This window comes from Psammomys obesus, unplaced genomic scaffold (genome assembly GCF_907164565.1).
Source record: "Psammomys obesus unplaced genomic scaffold, mPsaObe1.curated_primary_1811, whole genome shotgun sequence".
NCBI classification, from domain to species: Eukaryota; Metazoa; Chordata; class Mammalia; order Rodentia; family Muridae; genus Psammomys; species Psammomys obesus.
The window spans coordinates 12,604,526-12,619,613 of record NW_026596064.1 but is presented as its reverse complement, the minus strand read 5'-3'; positions in this window follow the sequence as shown (position 1 = coordinate 12,619,613).

The window sequence follows — 15,088 nt, the reverse complement described above, 5'->3', positions numbered from 1 at the left end:
AAGGCGAACTTCCCAAATAATCAATGAAAATATGTTGGAAAAAAAAAAAAAGAAGAGGAAAAAAAAATGCAGAAATCAAGTGTATCTCCAGACAAGCTAATTCAGGAACCTAACAGGTGTCCAAATGTGTGCGTTCGGGAGGCAACTGGGTAACTGGGGGCCTGAGCCACACTCCTACCAGATCACCTAAGGCACCAGCCTCCAGCTAACCCCCAGACCTCCCAACAGTGACGGGAAATGCAGGGTCATGGGGAAAACAGCAAAGCGGTCAATAGCATAGGAAGAGAGTCAAGAGAAGATGGCATCCAGGAAACCAGGAAGGAAGGAGCTTTTCAGTCTAAGTGCTGTTCAGAGGGGACGGCGCTCGGCAACACCTCATCCACTCCCCTCCGCAGAGACATGAGGGATTTTTAAAGCAAGGCACGTGCTGCCTGAAGACCGCAATCATGGGTATTGAGACCCCATTGTAGGCCATGACAGCAAGCTAGGAGGATTCCAGACTACTTTGTCAGATTCAGTGTCAAGTGCTGGGTGTGTGTATTTGTGAGTATGTGTGTTTTTGTGTGTGTGTTTAAAACAAAAAAATTGGTTGTTTTGTTTTGTTTCAAGACAGGGTTTCTCTGTGTAGCCTTGGCTGTCCTGGACTCCCTTTGTAGACCAGGCTGGCCTCATACAGTGATCCACCCGCTTCTGCCTCCCCGAGTGCTGGGATTTCAGGCGTGCACCCGTCTCGCCTGTTGGGTCTGTGTTTTTAAGTATTTAGTATTTGCATTTTTGTTGTTGTGTCTTCGTGGTTCTAGGGATTGAACCCAGAGCCTCACAACACACAGGAAAGCATTTCATCACTGAGTCAAACTCACAGCCTACACTTCCAAAGACCTTTTGTCATCGAGAATATCAGGTTTGCAAGATTAGCAGAAAAGTACTGTAGGTCTGTTTTTCCTTTACCCAACCCCCGTGTAGTTGTGAAACAGACTCTATCATATAATTTCATATATAAATATTACATATTTATAATATATAAATATAAAAGTATATATGTATAAATATGTAATATATAATATATTAAATATAAAATATCAATAATATAATGAATAATATAAATATATAAAATATAGAAGATATCAGACCTCCCAATATTGACCAAATATCACCACCAGCTCAGTAGTTGACATAATGTTTAATATAAGAATCTATGGGCTGGAGAGATGGCTCAGTGGTAAAGAGCACTGGCTGATTTTCCATAGGTCCTGAGTTCAATTCCCAGCAACCACATGGTGGCTCACAACCATCTGTAATGTGATCTGATGCCCTCTTCTGGCGTGCAGGTGTACATGCAGATAGAGTACTCAAATAAAATAAATAAATCTTTGGGGTTGGAGAGATGACTCAGAGGTTAAGAGCACTGGCTCTTCTTCCAAAGGTTCTGAGTTCAATTCCTAGCAACCACATGGTGGCTCACAGCCATCTATAATAATGAGATCTGGTGCCCTCTTCTGGCCCGCAGGTGTACATGTAGGCAGAACATTGTATATATATATAAAAAAAAAACTTTAAGAAAAAGAATCTAGTCAGTGGTGTTTTCTTTTTCTTTTTTTTCTTAACATTAAGATTTATTTATTATGTGTACAGTGTCCTGCCTTCATGTGCCCCTGCATGCCAGAAGAGGGCACCAGATCTCACTATAGATGGTTGTGAGCCACTATGAGGTTGCTGGGAATTGAACTCAGGACCTCTGGAAGAACAGCCAGTGCTCTTAAGCTCTGAGCCATCTCCCTCAGTAAATATTTTCAATTGTTTGATAAAGGCTATATAATAAGAACAAGGACATCTCTTTAAAGTGTCCATACATTCCTTTGGGGGCGGTCAAAATAGGGTTTCTCTGTGTAGCCTTGGCTATCCTGGAACTCGCTCTGTAGACCAGGCTGATCTCAAAATCATAGAGACCCACCTGCCTCTGCCTCTGCCTCCACCACCGCCTGGCTATATATATATATATATATATATATATATATATATATATATATATATATCACCTTCCATGTATCGAGCTTTTCCTTTTCCTGGTAAGTTATTTATTAAAAAGAATAGGTTATTGGTCAGGCAGAATGTATGCACTGTGGATTTCGTACTGTACTGGTGAAGCTGAAATGCTTCATATGCTTCATATGCTCCTCTACTTCTAAACTTCCAGTAAAATGGGAGCTGGGCCTAGGAAGGGTTAGTTTGTTGCTGCTGTTTGTTTATCATGACTGTTTTAAAGACATTGCTGTTTTCTTCCAGTGACTGGGAGCCCCATGAAGTCTGGTAATCAGTCCCTTGTTTAGGGATATAAGGTCCCTCGTTGCCCAGTCTCTTGGGCTCAAATCATGCTCTACCTCTGCCTCTTGAGCAGAGGTCTTCAGTCTCAAGCCTGGTAGGCAAGTGTTCTGCCACTCTGTCTTCCCAGCCCAATACTGGCAGTTGTTGATGCTCAAAATCTAGGCCTCTTATGACTTTGGGGGTTGCAGTTCTATCTGTCTTAGTTGGCCGTCTCCACAAAGGAACTGTGACTCCATAGAGAAGCTTTCCAATGTTCGTGAATGACGCCTCGGGGTTCTCACCTTTATCAGTTTTCAACATAAAGAGTTGGTCTCTCAGTATAACACGAGTTGGTCATCCAGTTAGAGTTGTCAGGGTGGGATCATAAATGCATGGCTGAAGCAGTGGTGGTGCACGCCTTTAATCCTAGCACTGGAGAGGCAAAGGCAGGTGGATCTCTGAGTTTGAGGCCAGCCAAGTCTACAGAGCGAGTTCCAGGACAGCCAGGGCTACACAGTGAGACCCAGTCTATAAAGCAAACAAACAAAAAGAGAAAGAAAATGTTCACGTTTCTGTTGCTTCCTTCTTATGGGGACCTGGAAGCACTCTTTTCCCCTGTATGCCCTAGTTCCTTTCCCTAACAAAAAAGGAATTAAAATTATGTAGCAGATGAGATTATAGAATCAAAACGCTGGTGGTAGGTGCCAAAGACATCACATCAGCCATGCAGCTCAACTGCCCTCTACAGAATTCAGAACTGACCGAGAAGCAGCTACTCTGGTTTCACGTACGCTACTGATCTGGAGAAAGAATGGAATATGAGAAAGAACGGGATATGACTCAGGCAGGTAAAGAGGAACCAGGCTGGACGGCTCTGTTTCACTTATTCCATGTGCCCAGAGGCAGGGCGGGTGGAGCCTGTGGGAAAAACCACTACTGAATAAGAGAAGGGTCAAGTCTTTTCCTCTCTAAAGAACAAGAGGAACCACAATTCTCCTTCTCCTGACCCCCCACCCCCACAAAGGCAAATTACTGCAAGACACCAGTGATAGAAAGGAAAAAAATATCTTTCATAAACACAATGAAAAGAGACAGAACAGGAGGAAAAAGTGACTAGGTCTCTAGCTGGAACTATGAATGCCAAGGAAAAGTAAAAACATCACAGAGCGTGTGGTCAACAAAATTAGGTTCTTCTAAATTCAGTCCAGCTGGCAATTCTAAATATATGGCTTTTCTCGCTCAGACACACTAAATGCACCAACCTGCTTGAACGGAAAATATGATCAGACACTCTCTCCCCACGAACGATACTGCTGTTTTCACCAAACAATACCTAAGAAATTTCCTTCCATATGTCATTAGCTACTTTTTTTTCTATGATATTTCTATGACTGGACAGCATGGGCAATTCAGCATATGAAGTGTCATTTAATTTAACCTCTTGTGGTAGAAAACTATACATTATTTGAGGCTCGGGAGGCGACTTCATCAGAAAGGTGCTTTTAACCCAAACCTAAGAACCTGAGTTCCATTCCCCCAGAACCCATGTTTAAAAGCTAGGAGAGGTGGTGTGTGCCTGTAATCCCAGCTCTGGCGATTTGTACACACATACACACAGAGGCACACAGACACACACAAGCTCGTACATACACGCATACACAGATGACTACAGGAACACACATACACACACAGGGACACACAGAATTAAGAAAATTACGCTTTATTCAGAATGATTTTCTTTGCCATTCTGAACAGCACCAAGTGTACACACCCTGGATTCTGTAGCTATTTATCATCTGTTGATTATCTCACCGCGCTGGGGCCACAGGACGGCAGAAAAGAAAAGGTCTCACTACATCCTACGTCTCCACCGACCTTACGATCTAACCGTGAAGTACAACAATCAGCTGTGGCGCCTGCCGGCTCTGGGCTAAGCCGTAGAGAATAGAACATACACCGATGAGGAGGCCTAACCTGGAAAACGGACGTCAGCTTTGAGATCAGGAAGGAATGAGCGTTTGGCTGACCGGTGAAAGTATAAGGACAGGGGAGCATCGTGTTCAGAGGCTTGACTGGGGCACCCCAAGATGAAAGCACTTTCCTGGACTCTCACAAAGGCCTCCTTCTCCACTGAGGGTCCGTAGGGGTGTCAAGGTAAAAGCTCTTTTTTCCCCTTGATGGAAAAGAAGTCTAGAGTTCAGTGAATGTTAGACTGGAGCCCATCGCAATCGGTAAGATTACCCTTTAGGAAGCCATTCGTCTGCTCAGGCAAGAAAGGCCAGTGGAATGGAAGAGTGTTGGCGGTGAGGCGTGAAGAAGCCAGCGGAAGGTACCTTCTGCCCAGGAGATGCTGTTCCATGCTGGGGGCGGGGCTAGGGAGAGCGGGAGGGATCAAGGCTGGCCCCCTCCTTTCTGACTTAAGCAGCCAGTGGTACCACAGAGCACACATGAGATGAAGATATATGGATTAGCTGAGAGATAGTCCCAGTCCCTACAAACCCTCCAGCCAGGAACGTTCAATGTCTAGCGCCAGGGCTCTGCCGGGGGGCCAGAGCTGGGAGCCTGCATTTGGCTTCTGCGAGTGCAGGCTTTCGGGAGGGGAGGAGGGGAGGGGAGGAGCCAAGTGCAGAACCTGGTCAAAGGAAAGTCCTTAGAAAAAGTAACCAGAGAGGTTGGCCAGGGCCCTGAGAACAGGCAGGCTGACAAGCAAGATGAGCTCCGAGGAGCACCAATGGAGTTTCATCTGGACTCCTCCCCGCACTCAGGCAACAAGCAGGTCTTTGAATATCCTGTCCTTACCTCCTAGAATAGTTTCGACTAACTCAGCCAAAAGTTCCCAAGACAGGAAGAAAGACAAAGGCAGCAGGGCGTGGTGGCGCACGCCTTTGATCCGGTGCTTGGAAGGCAGAGTCAGGTGGATCTCTGTGAATTCGAGGCCAGCCTGGTCTACGAAGTGAGCTTCAGGACAGCCAGGGTTACCCAGAGAAATCCTGACTTGGAAAAAAGAAAAAGACAAACCAACCAACCAACCAAAAACAAAACAGAAAGAGACTAAAAGTGAGCCCTACATAACCTGGGTTATTGTGACAAGAACAGTGGGTTCACTATGTGACCAGATTTCCTGGTAAAGTGTTCGCTGGTAGAAGGGGAGGCAGTCAGAATCGGTCCGTCAGTCAGTCCTGTGTGAATGTGTGTTCACGTGCTGGTGTCCTGTGTATCTCTTGTGGCCCCAAGGTCCTCACAGACACAGCAAACTAATTTGCCCTTGAACATACTAACACCACGGCCGGAGAAATGGCTTAGAGGTTACGAGCCCTGGCTGTTCTGGCAAACGGCCTGGGTTCAGTTCCCAGCACCCACAGGTGGCTCACGACTGCTTGTGACTACAGGGCATCCAGTGCCCTCTACTGCCCTCTTCATAGACACCAGGCATGTCCTGAGCACATCTACCTCCATGCAGGCACCCGCACAGGCACATAAAATCAAAACATTCACACCGGATGAGCAAGCAACGCACTTCTAGCACCCCCCCCCCCCCCGGCCGAGGCAGCGTCTCATGTATCCCAGGCTATCCTCAAACTCAATACATAACTGAAAAACAGCTTGACATCTGGTCTACCTCACCAGGGCTGCGCTTCCGGTGTGTACCACCACCATGTTGGGCTTTGGCAGTGCTGGCAAGTGAACACGGGGACCCATTGATGCACGTCATTGACAACTGCTTATCATTCCTGGGGAGTTGGAGAGATGGCTCAGTGGTTACAGGCATTCACTGCTCCTCCAAAGGTCGTAAGCTCGGTTCCCAGCACCCACACGGCATCTCACAGTGGCCTGATGCCATCTTCCGGTATGCAGCACGTACATGCAGACCGAGTATGCATGTAAAGCGCATAAATAAGTAAACCTTAAAAGTATTTCTCATTCTTAGCTGAGCAATGGCAGAGCACGCCTTTAACCCCAGGGCTCTGGAGGCAGAGGCAGGCCAGAGTTCAAGGCCAGCCTGGTCTACAGAGTGAGTTCCAGGACAGCCAGGGCTACCCAGAGCAACCCTGCCTCGAAAAACAAACCAAAACAACAAAAGGAAAATCCTGCTCGTTCTCGTTTCGCGTGCCTGGGTGTTTTACCCGCGCTTGTATGGGAGCACTGTGTCAGGAGCAAGCAGCTCCAGATCCCAGATTGAGAGTCTAGGTGGCTGTCGGGGCCGATGTGGGTGCTCCCTGAGTGAGCAGTGCTCCCCTAACCGACCAACCATCTTTCCAGCCGCCGCCTTCCCACCCCCAGATAACCTTAAGGAACTAAGCAGAAAATTCTGCACAGAGGCCTTCATCTCATAACTGCAAAAACTATTTTAACTTGCATAAATTTTCCTTTTTTTTTTTTTTTTAAATCAGGGACTAGGGGCGTAGCTCAGCTAATAGTGTGTGCTGGCCTCAACTGTGCAAAAGCCCCGGCCTCCATCGAAGGCATCACAAAAGCCAGGCACGCTGGCTGTAATCTCAGTGCTTTGGAGCTGAAGGCAGGGGATCAGGAGTTCAAGGTCAGCCTGGGCTACCCATCAAGGGCAGACAGAACTATGTGGGGTCAGATGGGGGGGAAAAGCAGCTGCTCCTCCCTGAGGCTTGGCTTCTCTCTTAGTCTGTGCTAACAGCTTTTGATCTTGTATCTGAATTTATTATTATTATTATTATTATTATTATTATTATTATTATTATTATTATTATTTTGGGTTTTTTTCCCCAGACACTGTTTCTTTGTGTAGCCCTGGCTGTCCTGGAACTCGGTAGACCAGGCTGGCTTCGAACTCAAGAGATCCACCTGGCTCTGCCTCCCTGACTGCTGGGACTACAGGTACCCGGCTTGCATCTGAATTTCTGTTGTTTTTCTTGTGCATTTTTCATATTTCTTTAAAAGTTCATTGAAGCTGCCCCCCCACCCCCGCCATTTCTGCCAACCATTTGCAACCTGGAGCCAGATCTAGTGTACTGAGGACACAGGGCCTGATGACGGCAGGGGGGTTGAGCGCATTACAAAACTGGAGGGTTTGGCTCAAAGCTGCCTGGCCAGGAAGCAGAAAGAAACATAGTAAATTACATAATTTTCATTGTCCAACTAAGACAAAGAGTTCCAGCTCATCGTGTGGAGGCAGCTGTGGTGGAGATTTGGAATCAGGCGAAAATTTAGAATGTGAGTCCTCATGGTGGTGGTGGGGGGGCGCTGAGGGAAGCCGTGGACCATCCCTAACGGTTTAGAAAGAAACGGGGCTTACACCCAAACGCCTGGCTGGCTCTCTGTGAAGTGGGCTGTCCCCGCCCTGGGCTGGGGGAGCAGTTTGCAAGCCAAACCTTCCTCCTCAGAGGCCTTCCACCTCCAAGGCCAAGGCCCTTCCCCAGAGCTCCCTCCCAGACAGCCAAGCTGGAGGCGGCTGAGGAGAGGTTGTAGCCCAAAAAGGCCAGCTGTAAGCTAAAAATTTCTATGAAAATTTGCAATTTATATTTTTTTTAAAAAAAAATCCATGTGAGTTTTAACAGTTGGTTTCATAATGTGTTTATAGCAAAAAAAAAAAAAAAAAAAAAAAAAAGAATTGTGTTTTCTTCTTGAAAACTTAGACCAAAATTGATGGTCCAAGCGGCTGGGCTGTATTTATCCGGTTCGAGCATCCCTTGGCAGGCGATGTTGGACCGTCCCCTCCGGTCCCCTACCTCCACAGACACATCAGTGCTCACTTGATGTTGGGCTCACGAGGACTAAACTGCCTCTCTCTGTTCTTAATCGACTTGGAACAGAACATTGTACGTTCTCCTGACAGCTAGGGGAGGAGGCTACGTGGCTTGGGCTGTTTGCGTGTTTCTTTTCTTCAGTTCTCGGGAGCGTTTGTGAGCCGGACTTGACTACCCAGGGAGTAACTGCTTCACACGGGTGTAAACGTCAGAGCGGCAACAGAGGCAAGGACCGGGGTCCGTTATTCAAGAAGGCTCTATTAAGCCGTGTCTCTGGCCGGCTGTCACCGGGCAGGGCTGACCTCGCTCAAATGACAAGGCTCTGAATGAGAGGGTTGAAGTTTCCCGTTTGGCACAGGCGCCGCGTAAAACAGGCTAAGAAACTCTCCATGCTGAGTCATTGCGCCTTCTGCTCAGTCTGGATCACGTGGGCCCCTCTTCTGCCCTGGACTTTGGGGTATTAAAAAAGAGGATTGTGACATTGGAGAGACGGCTCAGTGCTGTTAGAGCACCAGCTGCTCTTGCAGAAGACCCAGGTCTGGCTTCAGGATTGTCTGTAACTCTGGTTCCGGGGATCTGACGCCCTCTTCCGGCCTCTGGGAGCACTGCATGCGTGCGGCGCACACACCATGCCAACAGCTCTAGAGGGAAGAGCCTCCCGGTGGATTCAAAGCTGAGCTGGGCCGTCCACGAGCGTCTGTGCCTGCCTAGGCCCAAGACTCCAGGCGAGGACGCATCTTCTGAAATGAGGACTCTGAGTGCATAAGACAGTGCGTCGAAGGAAAACGAAAACTGTCTCTAAGAAAGCGCTTGAGGCTGACGCCGGCCAACTCTTCCCCAGAAGAGCCTCTGAATGGCCACAACAGTGAAACTATTTTAAGAAATACTCCCTGTCAGCAAGCCATCAAAATGAGTAAGCTAGCTACAAATCGGATCCCTGAAAAGCAAGCAGCATCCGGCTGAACTCCTCTACGCCACCTGTAAAGCATCATCACTTAACCCTGGGTCCCCCACCGGGCTCGGTGGCACACTCCTGCAATCCCAGCACCCAGGGAGGCAGAGGCCCGGGTTCTCTGTGAGTTTGTGACCAGCCTGCTCTATAAAGTGAGTCCAGGACAGCCAAGGCCAAGGCTATACAGAGAATGGCAGTGGGGAGCCTCGGCCCAACCAATGCTTAAGAGGATATGGCTTGTCCAGTGGGGAGTGCCAGTAGGAGGCCAGCGGAGAGGGGGCCGGAGCAAGGGTAGTGCTCATCCCCTCCCTTGTCACAGCGTGAGCATGGAGCTGAGGGGACAGCCCGGGGGAGTTGGTCCTCTCCTTCTACCCCGTGGAGAACGGGGACTTGTGCCCACCAAGACGGCTCATCTGTACCCTACGGGTCACATTCTTTCACAAGTGTCCACAGGCCTGCTGGGTGGCCTTCCCCAAGCCCTAGGATTCGCAGCAAGTTCTAACTCTGACTCCAGCCTGTCCCTGCCAGTTTGGGTGGGGTGACTCATGGCCCTGGGATTTCCTTTGTCGATTTCTGCTAAGCCAGACCACACCTTCCTACCTGGTCCTGTCAATAAACTCTTCAGCTCACTTTCTGTCCGCTGGGACTTCTTGGGGTTTCCCTGAGATGATGTCATTCCCAGGGTTAATCCCATGGGAGGAGGAGGTCCTGGAGCTAAGAAGCAGAGCTCTTGGAGGAAGCCCTGGGCAGGCAGAGGTGAGAATTCCACTCCTTCCTGTTAGCCTCGCTGTCATAGCCTTGGACTTCCTTGCTGGAGGCAGCTATGGTGGTTCTCATGGCTGCCATCCCTCCCTCCCCTCGCCGTTGGGCATTCCACACAGCTATCCAGTCTACGATGCCACCTCCTTTGACTCCAAGCTAGACTGTGGCTGCCGAACCCTCGGCATGTGGAAGCGACTAGTACAAAAGTCTAGACGTTCAGAGGGTTGGGCACCTCCTTTCCTCCCTGGCGGGACCCCAGTGTCCATGGTGGGGACAGCAAGAGAGCCAGAGGGAGGAGGATCAAGGCCCTCAGCCAACAATTCCAGCAGATCTAGCCAAGATGTGAGTGAGGCATTTTGAAACCGACAACCCAGGAACATTGGTGACTGTCCCCACTGAGCCCATCCTGAAGCATGACCGCCAGCAGGTCCATGGCGATGACGTTTTAAAGTACCACCTTGCTAGCGGTCCTGCTGTAACCAGTACCTGGTGCTAAGGTCTCCCGTGGAGGCGTGTCCATGAGGTCAGGCGGGCAGCTAGCGCCCCTTCCTTCATACACTCAGGATGGACGGGCATGCAGGATAGCCACAGATCTCAAGACAAGTGTCTTTGCAAATGCATCTGGCTCTTCTTCCTCCATCTGCTTGGAGAATCCAAGACATATAGGACTGAATTTCTTTCTTTCCTTCTTTCTTTCTTTTCTTTCTTCCTTCCTTTCTTTCTTGTATTATTTATTTTCTATTTACAGTGTTCTGCCTGCATGTGTGCCTGCAAGCCAGAAGAGGGCACCAGATCTCACTATAAATGGTTGTGAGCCACCGTGTGGTTGCTGGGAATTGAACTCAGGACCTCTGGAAGAACAGCCAGTGCTCTTAACCTCTGAGCCACTTCTCCAGCCCAGGACTGAGTTTCTTAAGTTATTTTATTTCTGTTTATATGTAGGAGTAGCTGGAGGCCAGAAGGGGATATCAGATTCCTTGAAGCCACTTGATGTGGGCGCTGAGAACTGGACTCTGGTCTTCTGTAAGAGCTGAGCCATTTCTCTAGAACCCAAGATACGATTCTTTAATTTTTTTTCTTTTCTTTCTGGATGGTGCTGCAGCTCCTGTGAGCTAGGTACATTAGTTACTTGTCTATTGCTGTGATACGGGCTGGAGAGACAGCTCAGTGGTTACGAGCACTGGCTGCTCTTCCATTGCACCCAGGTCTGGTTCCCAGCACCCACCTAGTAGCTCACAATTGTCTGTAACTGCAGTCTCAGAGGTGATGCCCTCTTCTGGCTTCCACAGGCACTAGGTATGAACACAGTACATGTGTACAGAGACTTACAGACTTACTATACACATTAAATCAACGAAAAGCAAAACACCACAACCTGAGCAACTTATAAAAGAGAGCACTTAATTGGCTACAGTTTCAGAGGGTTAAAGTCCCTGATGGTGGAGCAAAGGCATAGAGGCTAAAACCGCTGAGAGCTCGCATCCCAAACTTTAGTTAGGCCAGGTGTGGTGGCACAGTTGGGAGACAGAAACTAGCGAAGAAGAAAATCCATTGAAACCTCAAAGCCCACCCCCACTGACACACCTCATCTTATAAGGCCACACCTCCTAACCCTTCCCAAACAGTTCCACCAACCGGGAACCAAGCATTCCAACATATGAGCCTTTGGGGGCCATTTTCATTCAAAACACCGTAGTATGCTCCACCACTAAACTATAACCCCAGGCTCTAACTCCATTTTATACAACATTTATTTATCGTGTGTGTGTGTGTGTGTGTGTGTGTGTGTGTGTGTGTGTGTGAACATTCATCATAGAGCACTGTATGGAGTCCACAGCATAACTTGTGGGAGTCAGTTCTCTCCATCCACCATGTAGGTCCTGGAGCTTGCTTTAACCTGCTGAGCCATCTTCTGACCCCTTCTCAGTCAACGTGCACAGGAATTCTGCCTATGAGCACCGATACACCATACACCATTGACATTAGTTCTTCAGTTAGAGAGGGAACCCAAAGACCCTCTCTCCTTTTCAGGTTCCGTGACTTGAGTCTACGATTGACCAGGTTTCAGGTTAAAGGTGACAGAGCCTGGCTAAATAAGCCTGACCAACTCCATGACAGGCTTCATTTTCTTGCTAGACAGAACAGGCCTAAGAGGCACAGGAAAAACCACAGAAAATGGGCAACCAATCAGAAACAGCCAAGACATTTGGCCTGAGCTAGATAAGGCTGCTTAACTACTGGTTTGAAAAGCACCTAAGTCTTGACCAGAGTCCTATAGCTTCCGTGGGCACCAGCCAATCCCAATCGATGGTACATAGCCACAGCAGGAAGCCTTCTCTGGCTTTAAAGGGGGCCTTTGAGCTCCCCTCAGGCCTGCCACCCTGTTGGGAAGGTGGTGGGCCTGGCATGCTGGACTTCGGCAGAATAAATGTTCTTTCCTTTAGTGAATTCCGGATCCTAACAAAGGTTCATTTTGTAGAGCAGTGATTTTTTTTTTTTTTCCTATTTCTTCTTTTAGACAGCATCTCATATAACCCAGGCTGGCCTTGAACTCCTGATCCTTCTGCCTCTAACTTCCAAGTGCTAGGATTACCCTTGTGCCCCTACCTACACCTAGTCCTCCTCCTCTTCTCTCTTTTCCTTCTCCTCCTCTTCCTCCTTCCTTCTATTTATTTATTTTAAAGAAATCCCTGGCCGGATTCTATCTGAAGGCTCTGCTGTATGTTCAGGAGGAATGGGCGTGGTCACCCTCCCCGCTTCCACAGCGGTCCCTGGCGTGATAACAACGCCCTGAGTTCCACAAGCCTTTACCCGTGCAACACTGAGAACCGGGGCTGAGTGTGGGGTCACATCTCCGAGCCTCAGTTTCCTCACTTGCAAACACGCTCTGTTCATCCACTGCGTGTCAAGAACCCTGACTTCCCTCCTGCACTCGGCAGGGGTGGCAGCGGTGTGGGGGCTGAGGCCGGGCTGGGAAGGCAGCCTGCTGTTGCAGCACTGTTGAGCACCACGGAGGGGACAGGACAGACCTGAGCCAGGACTGGGCGGAGGGAGAGCAGATGAGGTGGCCATTGACAAAACTGCAAGGAGGCTGCCACCTGTGGGGGGCCTCCTTCCTACCGGTGCCTTAGGTAAAAAGCCAGGGGCAAAGCCAGAAGCAGGATGCAGGCATGATGGCGACCTCCGCACGCTGTGAGCACCGCTGCTGCCTGAGACCCCTGCCCTGAGCGCGCAGATGGGGGCAGGGGAGGAGGCGGGGCCGAGGGTCTGCTGTGCTAACTAGATCCCAGCTGGGTTGACTTTGCCGGTCCAGTTGCCGTATTTCCCCTTCACTGCCTCCAGCTGGATGTTCACAGCTTTCCATCACTTCGCGGTGACCAAACACCTGGGGGGGGGGAACAGCTTGGCACAAGGGAAGGTTCGTTCTGACGCTTGGATGCAGGCCTCTGTAACTTGGCTCCATCCCTTTGAGCCCGGAGGTAGTGCAGCACAGAGCACATACTCCGGTTCCCTCCCGGCAGCCAGGAGGTAGTGAGGGCTAGTGTCCCAGCATTCCCTTTAGGGTGAACACCCCTGACTTCCTCCCACTAGGCCCCACCTCTTAGAGGCCCAGCCACCTCCCAGTAGTGAGCCAGGCCTTCGGCACGTGGGTCTTTGGAGGATATTTAAAATCATAGCATAGGTGGCAAGATTGCTCAGAGGGTAAAGACAGTTGCCACCAAGCCTGCCACCTGACTAGGAGCCTTGACTCTCAGAGTTGGCCTTTGACCTTTGTGTGTGGTATACACACACACACTAATAACAATGATTATATATATATTAGATTATATATATTACCATATATATATATATTATATATTAGATGAGGTCTTACTATGCAGCCCTGGCTGTCCTGGAACTGTCTATGTAGACCAGGCTGTCCTTGACCTCACAGAGATCCACCTGCCTCTGCCTCCCAAGCGCGGGAATCAAAGGCCCACGCCACCCTGCCTGGTTAAATAGATTCTCTTTAAGAGGTCCAAAACGTATCCAAGTGGAAAGAGGAGCTCAGCCCTCCAACCCAAATCCCTTCTCTTCCTCTCCGCGGCCCACCGCGAAGAGCATCACTCGCTGCCCTCCACCCAGCCTGCAGCCAGCCCTCCAGAGCTCCCCTGCCCTGGTGTTCCGCGCTGTCCCGGGGTTCAGGGACGGGATGAGCAGACGCTGTGGTGGGACCCAGGAGGAGGCCGCCCTCGCGGCACAGGGATCCGGGATGGCCTGTGTGTGGTTCGCAGCCGTGCTTTTCCAAAGCTCGGTCCTCAGGTCCCTACCCGCTCCGCGCTCCCTCCTCCTGTTCCGTGAGCAGTTGCTATCACTAATCAGCTGATCTCCTCCATGTGTGTCCAGTTGAGGGCCCCAAATGCGGGGCGTACAGACTGATGTCAGCTCACGATGCCAATGGATGGGATCCACAGCCCCCGCCCACCCCGTTTGGGTTTGAGCCAGCACGGGGTATTCCCTGCGAATCCTCAGAGGCAGTGTTTCTGATTCACGGAGCGGCTAAAGGCACGGCTCATGAGGGAAGGCCCCATCAAAAATGAAAACTCGGTCTCCCGTGAGCCTCTGCGCCTCCTCTAGCCTTCCGCTCCAACCCGCTCAGTGCCAGCCCAGAGGCCCGCACAGACCTCCTTGGCCTGCTCTAGCCCCTCCCCACATCCTTCCTCCTATTCCAAGCGGGGCCTAGGAGGAAGACCGCGGTGCCTAGAGGTGAGGCTGTGCAGACGTGGCCAAGTTGTCTACCCTCTCTGGCCTCAGTTTTCTCACAGATCCCGGGAAAATGGGGTTGTTTCCTCAAGGAAATGAGGGGCCGTGCTGGGAACACAGAAAATGTATGGCTCGTGGGATGCTGTTGTGTTGCCTGGGCTAGCCTGGTACTATGGAGCCCAGGATGGCTCAGAATATATCAACCTCTTGTGTAGCTGGTGTCACAGGCATGGCCTACCATGCCCAGACTGCCAGATTGCAGACTAGGATGTCAAGAGAGCAGGGGCAGCCATGCGTGGTTCAGGGGGGAGCTGATTTGAACCCCCGGGGCACCCCTTTGTTTGTGCTGGCGCCTGCCGTCAGGAGCAGCCTCCAGCTTCACAGCGACGCCCAGGAAATGCCTGGGAACGTCTCCTCTGGCTGTGGAGTGGACAGGCACAGTATGACCAGCCCCTGGCTGGGACCAATCCATCCCGTGTGCGAGCTCAAAGATCTCTGTCCCTAAAACGCTGTGACCGTGGGGCCCGGCTGGCCTTAGGCTAACAGTGACCGCGTGAAGAGAGATGTCTGTGCGCCAGTCCTAAGCTGGAAGAAACAGCCGCGGCTGGAGGGG